This window comes from Lampetra planeri, chromosome 31, assembly GCF_965212315.1.
Source record: "Lampetra planeri chromosome 31, kcLamPlan1.2.h2, whole genome shotgun sequence".
NCBI classification, from domain to species: domain Eukaryota; kingdom Metazoa; phylum Chordata; class Hyperoartia; order Petromyzontiformes; family Petromyzontidae; genus Lampetra; species Lampetra planeri.
In genome coordinates this window covers 5,410,275-5,424,539 of record NC_136137.1, presented here as the reverse complement: position 1 = coordinate 5,424,539, position 14,265 = coordinate 5,410,275, and the positions used below count along the sequence as shown (strand labels likewise).

The 14,265-nt window shown below is 53.6% G+C and overlaps 1 protein-coding gene and 1 long non-coding RNA gene across 2 annotated transcripts in view; one reads left to right on the top strand and one right to left on the bottom strand.

The window, feature by feature from the left end:
* Nucleotides 1-14,265, bottom strand: part of LOC144729134 (uncharacterized) — a 350,979-nt gene that overhangs the window by 225,393 nt on the left and 111,321 nt on the right. The window lies entirely within an intron of this gene.
* The window catches only part of LOC144729133 (cyclic AMP-responsive element-binding protein 5-like), a 125,976-nt gene that overhangs the window by 17,598 nt on the left and 94,113 nt on the right, over nt 1-14,265 (top strand). The gene's annotated exons all lie outside the window — the stretch shown is intronic.

Here is a 14,265-nt window from a genome sequence, read left to right as displayed (position 1 = left end):
ATTCTTGTGATTTTTTTTTTATTCACAAGAAACACAGAGGGATTGTACGTGGACGGAACCTTCATGGTCGCATGAAGGCAACGATCAACCCCCCCGCCCCCCCCAAATAGCCTTTGACAGGATTTTAGCTGTGACTGTGGCCGTGTAGTCGTGGTTTCTGCTCACGGCCAATAACGGTGGCGAATATCTAAACCATTTATGGGCCTCCCCTTGGTCGACTCCGTCTCAAACGAGGTTCTGGTGCGGTACCGGGTAGAGTACTCTCTCTGGCCGAGTTCTTGTGCGTATGTGTGTGTGTCATAGTGTGGAGGTGTGTGTAGTGGTTAGCGCGCTGCACTACGAACCTGGCGACCCGGGTTCGATTCCCGCTCATGGCCACCAAAACCGGTGATGATTGTCTGAACCGGTACTGGGCCTCTCCTAGGTCGACTCAGCCTCAAACGAGTTCCTGGTGCAGTGTATAAAACTTTGGCACCGGGGAGACAAAGGCGGCCGAGCGAGATGCTGGCCATGAAACCCCCTCGCGTCGCCGTTCCGGCCTTCGTAGGTGCTCCTCGCGATGCAGCACTTGCCCCACAACAGCCTGCTAAAGGTTTTACGGGGAATCTTTGTCATTGTCATTGGTCACGGCGTATGTGCAATTTCAGATGTGCAGGAATTACGCAAAGATCTGTGTGGAAATCATCCCATGGAACACACGGTGGGGGGAGACAGCGACTGCGCGGAGAGGAACTTTTTAATTGTAGGGTAGTTTGCTGGAACCCAGGCGAATTGGCACTTTGTCCATGAAAAAAAAAAAATTCTATACGTATAAAATATTTGACTCGTGCGTGAATAGAAAACCTCCTGTCGCCCCACCCCCTCCCCCTCCGATAATATGTGGAGCATATCAATTGTGAGTTAAACGTACGCAGATCTCCTCCATCCTTATGTCGCCAGAGTACAAGATGCAACCACGCTTTAGTCCGTCGGCTTTTTGACTTCACGAACCAAAAATCATCCCGGACCAATAACATCCCAGCGGCATTTGTCTGAGCCGGGGGGGTCGACAACTTGCGGCCGCAAGTCCGCGGCTCTTTAAGGACCGCATCGTGAGACGTTATTTATTAATAATAATAATAGTTCAATTTGTAACGCGCGCAAATTTGCAGACGTTGTGGCCGCAACTCAGAGGCGCGGAGCCAAGCTCAGAGTCGCTCTAAAGCATGATTGTAGAGGTGAGTTTTTAAGTCTCTCTTGAAGGAGGCGATTCAGGTGATGCTGCGAATGTGCAGAGGGATATCGTTCCAGACTGTTGGGGCTGCCACCGAGAAGCGGCGCATAGACATGACCATCCTGATTCTTGCCACCGTCTCGCATTCACCACGTTGCATTGCGGCCCTTGAAATATTGAGGTTTTTTTTTGTGCTGAATTCGATCAAAAACGGCTAATTTCTTGTTATTTTGGTTGCCTGACCCCTTGGTTTAAGCAAACAAATGGGGGAGGGGAGAGAGGGAGGGAGGGAGTCGTCGTCGACGACCTGCGGAGGTTACATTGAAAACTCATTTCTTTCTCACTGCTTTTTGTGTTTTCGTCTGTTGTCCTTCCCACCCCCGCACCTCCGATTAGCGTGGTTGGCTACGTACGGCGCGAAAGACATACAACATACATACAACATACATATGTTGGGCAGGCGCGCTCGGTAATTGCACCCCCCCCTTCCATGCACGTGCACCAACACCGGCCCCCTCTCCGCGTGAGTGCCACCCCGGTGGGCTCCTTGGGTCAAATCGCACGCCCGGTGCGACGGTCAAGGGGATTGGGGGGGTGTCGGGGGTGGACAGGGTGGGTGGCGGGGTGATTGGTAAGCTGGGGGGAGGGTGGGGGTGTCAGCAGCAGCCCCCTGTAGCCGGCCTGCTGTTCGTGACACGCGGCGTCAATGCGAACGTTTTGTTCGCGCGTCTCTCCGTCGTCGCTCGGTCGCCTATCGTCGTCTCGGTGTCGGCCGGCGACGCGGGGGTTCACATTCGTTTGTGCGTTTATTGAAATGCCCCTTGCATAGCAAAGACTCCCGAAGTGCCAGGCGGCCAGCAACGAACAGCACTACTGTGTTTAAGGTGGAGTATATTACACTTGTATGATTGTCATGACGGGCTGGTGATTTGCGCGGTGTATAATCCGTGTATTTATGAACTGTGAGTGTACAAAACAGCCCTTTTAAATGCACGCGTAACGTGCGTATGTATGTTGAGCTTCTTGCGGCCCCGTACGTAGCCAACCGTGCTAATCGTAGGTTCGTAATCATCGTTGTCATCGTCGTCGTCTTTTTTTTCATGGGCGAGTGTTTCTTGTGACAATTGGTCTCCCTGTTTGCGGAATGAAAGCCGTCGCAACAAATGACGCAGAATTTTCAACGCGCCGTACGATTCGGCGGTTAGAGCGAATGGCTCCCAACTTGAAGGTTGGCGAGTTTACATCGTGGTTGTAGGGTAAGGAGTTGACTCGGCCCATCATCACTACAGGGTCGATAAAATTAGGTGCAACTTTGTAGGGAAGTCAACACATAGATAGACTCGCCCCCACCATGGGGTTGTGGAATTTCCAATGGCCCTTCGGGGCTGCAGGACGTGACTTTGACCTTTCCTTGTTAACAATTTCTGAAGATTAAAAATCACACACTTAAAACAATTGTACTTTGTAACTTTATAGGGATTTTGGAGTTTCTGTGGGGGGGTGGGGGGGGGAATCCGCAGTTTGAGCAAAATCGAGAGGACGTGTTCGTGCATGTTTAGGACTGTGGGAGATGACACAAATGTTAAAGTTTGCCGGCAAAATTGCATGGTTCATGGAAAAAAGATAACAGAATCTGGCAACAATTATCTCGGCTTGAGACTTTCCCAAGCCACGTCTTTTCGGGCTCGAAGTATAAAATGAAATTCTTATGAAACACACGTTTTGTTTTGTATTATACGGATGGCTTGGCAGTGAAGAATTCTATTGCCCTAAGTGTGTGCGTGTTTTTACGAAATTATTGGAAAGATAAATGTGCATTACTCCGGTGAGGGGGGGGGGGCGGGGGGGGGAAACTGGGATATTAAAAGAAGAGGTTAATGTCTGCACTTCATGCAAGTTTTGCCGTTTCTTGTTATTGCGAATTTCACACTTGCGTGCGAAATGATGCACGTTGAAACGCAAGCGCACGCATTGACGTTAGCCAAACCGGACTTGAGAAAGAAATATATTAATTGCCAGGGGGTACGTGTGTATATTGAAACAAAGCAATCTTTTTAAAGGTTTCATTGGCCTATAATAGCCAGAGCGTGTGAGGTCCTCATGAGTGACTTCCACATTTACTGTAGAATTCATATTCTTTGGGTCTTTCGGTAAAGTCACGTAGATAGGTTGAAAGAAAAAAAGAAAAAACTATGACGTTTTGATCACACCACAAGCCATCGTCATCAGGAGCAGTAGTTTTTTTTGTTATTTTCTTTCATCCTATCTACGTGACTTTACCGAAAGACCCAAACAATATGAATTCCTGCAGTCACGAAAGCTTTAAGTCAAGATTTACTGTAGAATGTTTTTGCAAACCAAATCTTCTCATTCACTTCGAGTCCCAGTCCTTGGTACTGTATGGGGGGGGGGGGGCGTTGTGGTTTAGCGGTTATCACCGCCACAGGACTTGACAGTCTTGAGGTGGCCGGTTCGATTCGATCTCCCGGCGTGGCGGTTACAACTCTTGTGCGGGTTTTTTCATATATCCAGCGAAGTCTAAGAGTACGCGGCGGGGGTTAGGTTCCGTGTGCCCCCGCGTCAGCGCGAATTCACGTAAATTTGGGTTTGCCTATACTAGTGTAGTGTATATAAAATGTATATAAATGTACATGAATGTTTAATGAAGAGCAGTACTCCACAATATAGCTTTTTTTAGGTTAGATCGCGGAAATATGAATGTGTCATTAAACCCACCACCACCCGACACAGCCAATGGGTAAGGTTTGTCACCTAAACAAAACGTGCCAATTCGTTACGAGTACAGCACACCGGTGTGTTGGAGAGTAAACCCACAACGTTTAAAATTCGAGTATCGTGACGTTTCGCCAGTAATTAGACCTAGCATCATCAGTTGATAGCCAGAGTTGATGATGTTCGTTGTAAACGTTGTGGATGTACTCTCCAACACACCGGTGTGCTGTACTCGTAACGAATTGGCACGTTCTGTTTACGTGACAAACCTTACGAATTCGTTGGTAGCGGGTTTAACGACACATTTATATTCACGCGATCTAACACAAAAAAAACCTCCTGTATTATGGATAATATTGGCCACGGAAGCATACGTGTTAAAGTATAGTACTTTACAGTAAATTATTCACTAATCGTCTGTATCTGATAAATACGAAAGATGCGAGCTGGGTGGACTCGTTTCTTGCGCTGGCGACAGAGTTACACGCCGTGATGGCGGGGGGTGATTTGACTCGCTTTCCCGTGCGTGTAGCGAAAGTACGAGTCGCAAAGTGTAAGTATGAATCTGGGGGGGGGGGGGGTGTCGCTTATTAGCGGGTCCGCGTACTCTGAGCCCTATCTGTATTGTTTTTTTATATTCAACAAGAGTACGGATGAAGTTTTTCAATGTTTAGTTTTTTTTCTTCCGATTCCGTTCCGATGATGCACGCGCGTGGACTGACGAACGGAGACAGCCTTACGTGGGTGTACGTCATTGGGACGGCATCGGAAGGAGAAAGACACGACAAAAAACGGAAGGAAAAAACGATGATGTACACGTATGTATATACGTCAAGGGAATGATAAAGGGTAAAGTTCAAGGATGATGATGTTTCTTAAACCGCCCTCCCCCTCTATATCATGTACGGCCAGCTCACTTCTGAAAAGAACTACATAGCTCAGTGGGCCTCACCTGGTAAAATAAAAATAGTTCATAGGTGTTGACTGATTTCAGCGGTTGTTATACGAGGCGTTATAATGCAGTCTGTGTGCCTCCCTTGACGATGAGGGTTCTGGACTCGATGGGTTCTGACCTGGTCATAAACCCAGAGGTAATTTTTACAGCGACATAAAGACACAGGCAAGGTGCATTCATACACACTCACAAAACAGACCACCATATTCACACATACCAACAAAGCCAAAGATCCCCCCTATAGCCTTCCCAGACATTTAGGGCAAGTGCTGTTAGTGAGCACCTATGAACGCTGGAAAGGCACACGAAGGGGGTTCGTGGCCAGCACCACCGCCTTTGTCTCCCCAGTGCTTGGTTTATGCACGGCACCAGGAACTCATTTGAGGGACGGATATGACAAAACCGAGCCCTGTGTCCGACAGACAGACAGTCGGACAGGCAGATGAACCGAGGGACTGACGGACCAGACACGTGACCTGACGGATGTCGGGACAGATGTTACGGGCAGAAGTGGACAGACTGCCGAACAGACAACCTAACGGACAGACAGACGGACGGACGGATGTACGGACGGAGCTCATGCATCAACGCTTTAAGTTGGAAAGCGTTACGAGAAACAGACGGAACCAGAGGTCGGGGGGTGGAGGAGGAGGAGGAGGAGAAACATGGTTCTGTCTCGATGTGGAACGGACCTCTGCACCTCCGCTTGCCGGGGGAGACACTGCGGCCCTTTGTGAGAGCCTCGCCGCTGGCTGGGAGCTGTGAAATGTCGCTCAAATTGAAGCTGACGGGGCAGGAGAGAGCGGTCGGGAACGCGAGAGCGGGGGACAGCGCTGTCGGCGGAGCCGCGCTGCTCGTAACGGCTCTGCCGCGCGCGCACGCACTTGTCTGTGTATCGCGTGCACGCGTCTGTGCGTGTGTCTGAGTATCGCGTGTGTATGTGTATATCACGTGCGTGTGTCTGTGTCATGTGCACATGTCTGTGTAGCGCTTGTGCGTGTGTATCGGAACGTTTAGCTCGCAGCTGCGCTACGAACCCGGCCACCCGGGTTCGATTCCCAATCATGGCCAACACCAGTGACGATTATCTGAGAGGGTCCTGGGCCTCCCCTAGGTTGACTCGGCCTCAAATGAGTACCTGGTGCGGTGTATAAACATTGCCGTTGAGGAGACAAAGGCGGCTAGGCGTGGTGCCGCCCACCCCCTCGTTTGCCGTGCCGGCCTTCATAGGCGCTTGCTCGCAGCACTTGCTCCAACAGTCTGTTAAGGCTATGCAGGGGATCTTTGTCTTTGTTTTGTATCGCGTGCACGTGTGTCAGAATCAGAATGTTTATCCTGGAGAAATCCAATGAGCTGCGAAACTCTTTAAATCACAGATGTTCAGTGTGCGTATCGCGTGCGTGTGCGTATCGCACGTGTGTGTATCGCCCGCACCGATCTGACACGGCTCGTGCAAAGTGCTCGGAGCGTTTGTTGGATAATTACTGGTCTCTCGCTCTCTAATTCTCTCATTCTCCCTTCACAACGGTGCTACGTGCCACTGTCCATTAAAGATAAAGAGTCTCGGACGTGGCGCAGGCCACCAGCGATAGGATGCATCGTGCTCATTATTCGACGGCGGGAGAGCACTTAGCGGGGAGTTGATTTCTTTTTTTTGCACCGCAAGTTGAACGTTGGAGGAGAGGCGGGCAGAGTCGTCCGTCGTGTGAACGAGAAGAGTTTTGTGTTTTACTTAACGCGGGAGCGCGATCGCAGTTTTTTTTTGCCGCGGAGGCTCGCGGTTTCAAATCGAGCGGCCGCCACCTCCCTCCCCCCCCCACCGCCGCCGCCGGGTTAACGCTGCGGCCGTGCGTATGAAGCCCATCCGTCCGCTCCGCCCGCAGGCGACGTTAAAGATCACCTGGCGTCATTACAACGAGAGTTGGCCATTGGCGTGCCTGCGTCGTGAGAATGGTGATTTGCTGGGAGCTTTATGAATTAAAATGTTTATCATATTACAATGACCCGCGGCTCACTCGACTGGGATTGCACTCGGCAATCGTCACTCCCCTGCTTAGCGGCAGACTTAATGCGCCAGGCCACTCGCGAAGCTGACGACTCGTCCCGGTCTCACGAAATTCCCGCCGGGTTCAAGGTTCAGCAAAGTGACCTCGAAACGCTCCCGACCGCGATTTTAAGAATTGCCGCGGTTCCATCCAAGAATGGCGTTTAAAAAAAATAAATTGCGGCCGTCTTTGCAACGGCCGCAACCGCGGGGTGGAATCGAACCGGCGGCCTCTGCCGTGGCAGCCGCAGAATCCCGGCGCGTCGCTAACCCATCGCGCCGCACGGCGGCATTGCAGATTGAAGACTCGCTTGCTTTAGAACTGCTTTTTTTGCGATTCAGTTTGTTGTCCACTCCCCTCCCCCGCACTTCCGATTCGTACGGCTGGCTATGTACGGTGGTGCGAAAGAAGTTCAGCACCTACGTGCAACATACACGTACGCGACCGTGCACGCGTGGCGCTTCCGTTGTCGCGCACCGCATCGGTGGGCCGGATTCCGCTCGGCGGCGGCCGCACGCAACCACCAGACGATGCCGTTATCGAAAACGCCGACAACAACATCTTCGCACGGCCGCTCGGATAAACGCTCGAGCCGGCCGAGAGCACTTAGCGGCGCGCGACAGGCGCGTGGGGGGAGCAGCGTCTCAGGACCCGGCCGCCCACTCCGTGTATCGCGTGTCGTCACGTCTGGTGCTGCCGAGCGACGACGGTGCGCCGAGCGCTCGGGTTACGCCGCCGCCGCCGCCGCTGGGTTTTGTTAATCGACGGCACTGGGCCGGGATGACACCGGCAGGTTCATCGACCCGGCGGCCATGCCGCTCCCCCTCCCCCCGCCCGCTGGGCTCCTCCGCTCCTACTTTGCTCGGTCAACGAGTCGCAGCGAAGGCGGCAGTCTGCCATTATTGCTGCCCCCCGTGACCGTCGTCGTCGTGGCGCCTGGGGTAGCCCCCCGACTGTCGTGGCCGTCGGGGGCCATAGCGAGCGCGTGCCCTGCGGGAATTTGATTTCAGCCGGGAAAACTTTATTTCCACCGCACCACATCCAGTATCGAAGGCCACAGTTTGGTAGAACGGTTTCCAGCCAGAGAGAGAGAGAGAGAGGGCCCATCTAAGCGTGCGTTTCTGGCCTAGTAGGCCACGCCGAGAGATTCTTCGGACACCGGCGGGGCGGTGCAATTCGGTTTCGGGGAGAAGCTGCCCCGGACGGTGGAGCGAAACGTCGGGACGTCGCGCCGAAGAACACCGCGGCACGAGAGCCGAGAACGCGTCGGGAAGGGCCGGACGAGAGCAGTCGTTTGTTTGCAGCGTTGCGCTCGGATAAATAAACCCCTGGAGGAATGTGGCCCTGTGATGTTCACCATTACATCATCGGCCCGGGCCACTCTCACTGCTCGCACGTACAAAGGCACAGATCCCCTCCCCCCCCGTGTAGCATTAACAGACTGTTGGTGCAAGTGCTGTTAGCGAGTAGCACCAATGAAGGCAGGAAAGGCACACGAGGGGGTGGGTGGCCAGCACCACGCCCGGCCGTCTTTGTCTCCCGAGTGGCGATGTTTACACACCGCACCAGGCACTCGCTCGAGGCTGAGTCGACCTAAGGGTAGACCCGCGTCCCGGCTCGGATAATCGTCGCCGGCATTGGCCGTGAGCGGGAATCGAACCCGGGTCGCCGGGTTCGGAGCGCTGCGCGCTGACCTCTCTGCGCCACTGCTCCACGCACAGTCACGGCTGGGTCCGGCTGGTGTGATCTCTGTCGGCGTCACACTCCACAGGAGGAGGCGAATTACTCGGTCCACCACCAGTACTGCTGATGATGCATGATGATGACCTTGCTCGTGTCCGCGTGAGTGTCGAGGATATGCATGCACGCACGTACGTCGGTATGTCGGCGTATGTGTTCCCAGACTTGTTACTGGTAGGCGAGAGCGTGCTTCGTGCGTTTTCAATCGGCTTCAGCGTCACACTCGACGCGAGGCGAATTACTCAGTCCACTACTGCTGCTGCTGCTGATGACGACGGGACTCGTGTAGGGCACGAGACTCGGAGCAGCGCTGGGGAGCTACAGGCTGAGTGAGGCTGCCCCCCCCCCCCCAGTCCGTGAGTGAAACCAATTGGCGAACCTCCGCGCCGTGGTTTTTATTTTAGAATGTTGAAAGCTAATGAGCATAGACCCGATTTGTATTTGTGCCCAAATTTCTCTTTTGCTCGCTTAGCCCCCTTTGAGAACGTTACAGTATTAGAATTTGGCATCACTCGTTCACAATTGTCTCGACTGCGTGAGCAGGTGATGTTACCAAAGCGTCATTCATGAAGCTGGCGACGGTGGCTTCATTGGCAAAACGAGTTCCAATGAGAGCAATGGGAATAAAGGTTAGCGGAGTTCACTCAGCCTATCATTCCTCCGGGGGTCGGTAAAACCGGCACCACTTTGTGGCCAAGCCAACAGTGGGTTGCCTTACGGATACGCTCGAGGTGAGCACCGATGCCTCACTGCTTATTCGAGCAGGAGATCGCTTTGCCCCTTGTAGTACAATATGACAAGATTATTTCCGAATAAAGCTAAGTGCAGATGGGGGCGTGGGGGGGAGTGGTGGTGCAGTGGTTAGCACGTTGTGTTGGTTAGCGTAGAATATGACCTGGTGAGCTTCGTGAGTAATGTCTGAACTGGTCAGGAGCTCGCTCGCTCGCTTGTTGGCTGGCGATCGTTGGTTTGTGTGTCTTTTTTTTCGTACTCTTTGCAATAAACAGTATAAATAAATATATTCATTCTGATATATTTTGAAACAGGAACAGCGGGGAGCGGTAGTTTAGCGGTTAGCCCTGCACTGAGCAACGAACCCGGCCACCCGGGTTCGATTCCCGCCAGTGACGATTGATAAATTATCTGCACCGGTACTGGGCGCGGTGTGGGGGGGATAAAGGCGGCCGGGCGTGGTTCCGCCCACCGACCCTCTCGTGCGCCGTGCCGACCTCCGTAGGGTGCTGCTCGCTTAACGGCACTTGCCCCAACAGTCTGTTGAGGCTCCACGGGCGGAAAGGGATCTTTGTCATCGTTGAACTCGGTCGGCGCTGCTGTACTCTCGACAGCTGGGGCTGCTGCGGAATGTGTGGGCCCTGTGATGTGTGAAGCCTTCCATCATCGTCTGGGGGGTGTCCCACTATTGAAGCACTGCACGTGGGGACGACTGAAGCACTCGGGTGGGGTGGGGGGCCCTGTGTGCGTTATGAAAGCAACAACAAAAACCTCCCAGCAGCAGCAGTTCGTGAAGAATTGTACTGCTGTCCAATTGCAGCACCTCCTGGCACCGACTCGTGCCACTTAATGTACCACCCAAGTTGACGGTGGACTTGTTGAGTTTTGTTAACGGCACTCGTTACACACAAAATGCGCTTGCCACGAATGGAGCGCACTGTCTTGTTGGTCTCGTCAGGGAGCACAGGCCGTCACGACAACCCCCGCTCATCCTCGCAGCGGCAGCAGCAGCAGCAACAGCGGCGGCGGCTTTCGGCTGCTCTGCCGTCGAACAGAGGCGGCGGTCACCGCATCGCGCGGCGCTTTCAGACGCGCTTCTAGGGCCGTCTGGAACGCCCTCTTCCTCCTTGCGCTTTTAAATCATCATATAGATTGGCAAACTCGTTTCTTTAGAACTGATTTTTGTGTTTAGTTTGTTGTCCTTCCCCCGCCGACCCCCCGAGCTCTGATTAGCGCGGTTGGCTACGTACGGTGTGAAAGAACTTCAACATACACAGAAAATAAATTAATAATATCGTGCATACATACGTGCAGCTGTATATATATAGGTAGCCCAATACAATTACGAGAAATGACGGAGAAATGTAAATACTCTGCTTGCGCCCCCCCCCCCCACGCGCTCGTGTGCGTGTGTGTACGTATCATGCGGTGTTGTTTGAATGTGCAACTGTGAGTGTACAAGTGTAATGCATCCACCTCTCTTCATGTGACTTTCAACTATTGCCGCTATCGTTTCCCCACCCCCCCCCCCCCCAATGTTATTCTGTTCGAGTTCACGTGCGATCGTTGTAATGCGTCTGCCTGCGTCACCTCCTCTGCAATTTCCCACCGTTGCGGTCCGTAGCTGTGGACTTGGACCCCAGTTGGAGGGGCTTCTCAGCTGCTCGCATTCTCTCCCCCTCCCCCCAGCGTTCAATTCTGACGTCTGCACGTCGATACGTCTGCCCGGTAAACGTAGATACGGGGACGTCCGTGCGTATCGTGCGGGTGTGGGGGAGTGGTAACATCGCGACTTCACGCGCTGCGCCGTGAACCCCACCAGGGGCTGTGAAACCAAGGGTTCAATTCCTGGTCATGGGTAAGATCGGAAAAAATCCCGGACTTCCCCTTTGGTGGTACAGCCAATCCACTGCTGGATGAGGCCCTCGCCACACTGGTGGTCGTTTCACCATACTTCACCACACTGGTCAGCGGGGGGGGTTCATTGAGGGGGCACTCGGGACCGGTTCGGATATCACTCCGTCAATGACGTCAGCCGTGGCGGAGAATCAAATTCAGGTCGAGTGGGTTCGTCGCGCAGTGTGCTAACCGCTGCACCACCACTCAGTTCCTCTCCTCCTCCACTCCGGTTGACTGTTGAGCCAGATGAGAACCCAATAGTCTCATGAGCGAGAATGACCCCGGGGGGGGGGGGGGGTAGGGTATTAGTCTACCAGTAAAGGGGGCAATGTGGAGTCCCACTTGAGTCATTTACGGGACATTTCCAAATTGACCAAATTGGACAAATCTGAGGGTGACGCCTACACACGACGGCTTCCTCTTGCGAACGACGTCACGGGGACCTTTGACGTCCACCGTAGCGCGACGGTTCATCGCGCACCATGCAGTATTAGCCAGGGCGGCCGCTGGATTCGAACCGCCGAAGCTCCACGTACGAGCGGCCGAGCTCCCGCCAGGCCGTGTGACACAGCCCCCCCCCCTCCCCGTTGTGAGAGCGCACCTGTAAACGTCGTTGGTGGGGAGACAAAGGTGGCTGGGCACGCAGGTACACATTTAAGGTCGCGTAACGGCCAGGCTGCCCGCCGCCTGCGTCCATGCCAGCCTCAATGGGTGCTCGCTAACAGCTCTTACCCCAGCATTCTACGGGGGGTGCGACACGGGGCATGTGTTTGTCCTTGTCCATCGCTTAGAGACCCACACATGTATTGCCTTTATCTCTCTCCCCGTGGTCGCGTGGATTTTTCTCTGGGGTCCTCCGGTTTTCCCCCTCCACATTTAGAATCGACATCACGCGTTCAGAGTATTTGGCTACTGATATAAATGCCCACACGATGAGCCCCCCTTCTTTGCGCTGTCATTTGCGTTAGGCAGGTCGCTTCTGTAAAAACGCTACATGGCTCGGTGGGACTTACGGCAAAATAAACACATACACACACAGGACTTTACGTCAGCATTGGCCCCGTCGCGGACGTACGCATGGCACCATGCACGCACACGAACATTGGCGCTCGCGCGCCAAACGGACCAACGCATCCCACTGGCGATTCTTTTTCTATTTCTGTGGCTTGAGGAAGAGCCGCCACCATGGGGAGGGGGGGGGGTATCCTCGGTGACCCTCCCCCCCTCCTCGTGTCGGCTGCGGCATTTGCGCCGAGCAGCCCGGTCAAAGCCAAAAGAGGTTGGGGGGGGGGGGTTCAGACGGCGAGCGCTAATCCGCATTAAGCGCGCAATGCGGAGCAAACAAGTGTGACTGCGTGCGCGGGACCAGCAGCCGCCGCTTTGCGTCAACGAAACGGCGAGCGATCGATCCGCTTGCCCCGTCGCGATTGGCCGTCACAGCTCTGCGACGGCGCGTTAAACTAAAACTAAAACCACGTTTTTATTTTAGCAGGTAAGGCCCACTGAGCTATGCGGCTCTTTTTCACAAGCGATAGCCCCACGAAAGTGGCTTATCACGTGGACATTTATAGCGGCCAAATATTCGAAACGCGTGTCGATTCTTAATGTGGAGGGAAAAACCGAAGGACCCGGAGAAAAATCCACACGACCACGGGAAGAGGGACAGGCAAACTCCAAATCTACAGCAGGCGCCAGGGTCGGGATCGAACCCACGACCTCGTGCAAACCAGGCGAGGTCGTTAACATTTCACCACCGCAGCGCCGGGTTGGTGCAGGTCTCCCAAATGCCCCCCCACCCCCACTCTGCCTCAGTCCACCCAGCGGTCGATCGGTCGGTAGGTTGCGTGTAAAGTGAGGTAAAGTGTGGGTACTGCGACGTTTGCCATGGATGTCTAGCCAGCGTGAAAGAGTATAAAGAGTAGGCCGAATGCCACTCTAGACGGGAGCTCTAGAGAACTCTAGAGCTCTCTAAAGAGTTACCCTCCAGTGGAGGACATTTCTGCCAGCAGTGATGTGAGCCCAGCAATTGCACGGCTGCACCTTTACCCCTCACTGAGAATCTCGGTCACGATCGTCTGCACGTGCTCCTATACACGTACACATCTCGACTGCGTACATCTTAAATAATGCAGTTACAGGCTGCGTCGGTGCGATTTCAAATCAGATCTCACAAATGCCGTGATTCTCCACCAGCAGTGACGTGAGCAAGACATTGCAGGGTTGCATCTTTATTTTATTATTTTATTTTATACCCACCCCAAAGTAGGACCGGTTGGTATAGCCATTCAGCACCCCCACCAACGCTACCTGCGCCCCATGATTTTCGTTGGGTGGAAGCAATCGTGTGGGTGTGTGTCGGCAGCGTAGCGATTATCGCGGTGCGCTACGTACCCAGCCACCCGAGGTTCTATTCCCGGCTCACGGCAACCAACACCCGTGACGATCATCTGAACCGGTCCTGGGCCACCCTCCGAGGTGGACTCAAAAGACTACCTGATGTGGTGTGTGACTATCGCGACCGGGGAGACAAAGGCTGTCGGGGGCGTGGTGCTGGCCACCCACCCACCCACCCCCTCGTGTGCCGCGTCGGCCTTCATAGGTGCTGCTACTCGCGAACGGCACCTGCCCCAAACAGCCTGTGAACTCTAGATTTGAAGTTTTTTCGGTAAAGTCACGTAGGGAAAAAATTAAAATTAATAAAAGTTAAATAAAAACTAAAATAAAAATCGCGACGTTTCGGAGGCAACACAAGCTTCCGTCTTCAGGTGGAACCGTCACAGCACGATTGCTGTTACCGAAAAAACCTAAGAATATGAAGCCTGTGAACTCTTTTAACCATTCCAAACCGATGACGTACGCGTACGCTTTTTCTTCTGATTCCGTTCCGGAAGCAACGTGCGTACGGCGCAGTCTTTGGCGCCGGCGACCGCAGAAGGAGCGGTCGCGCC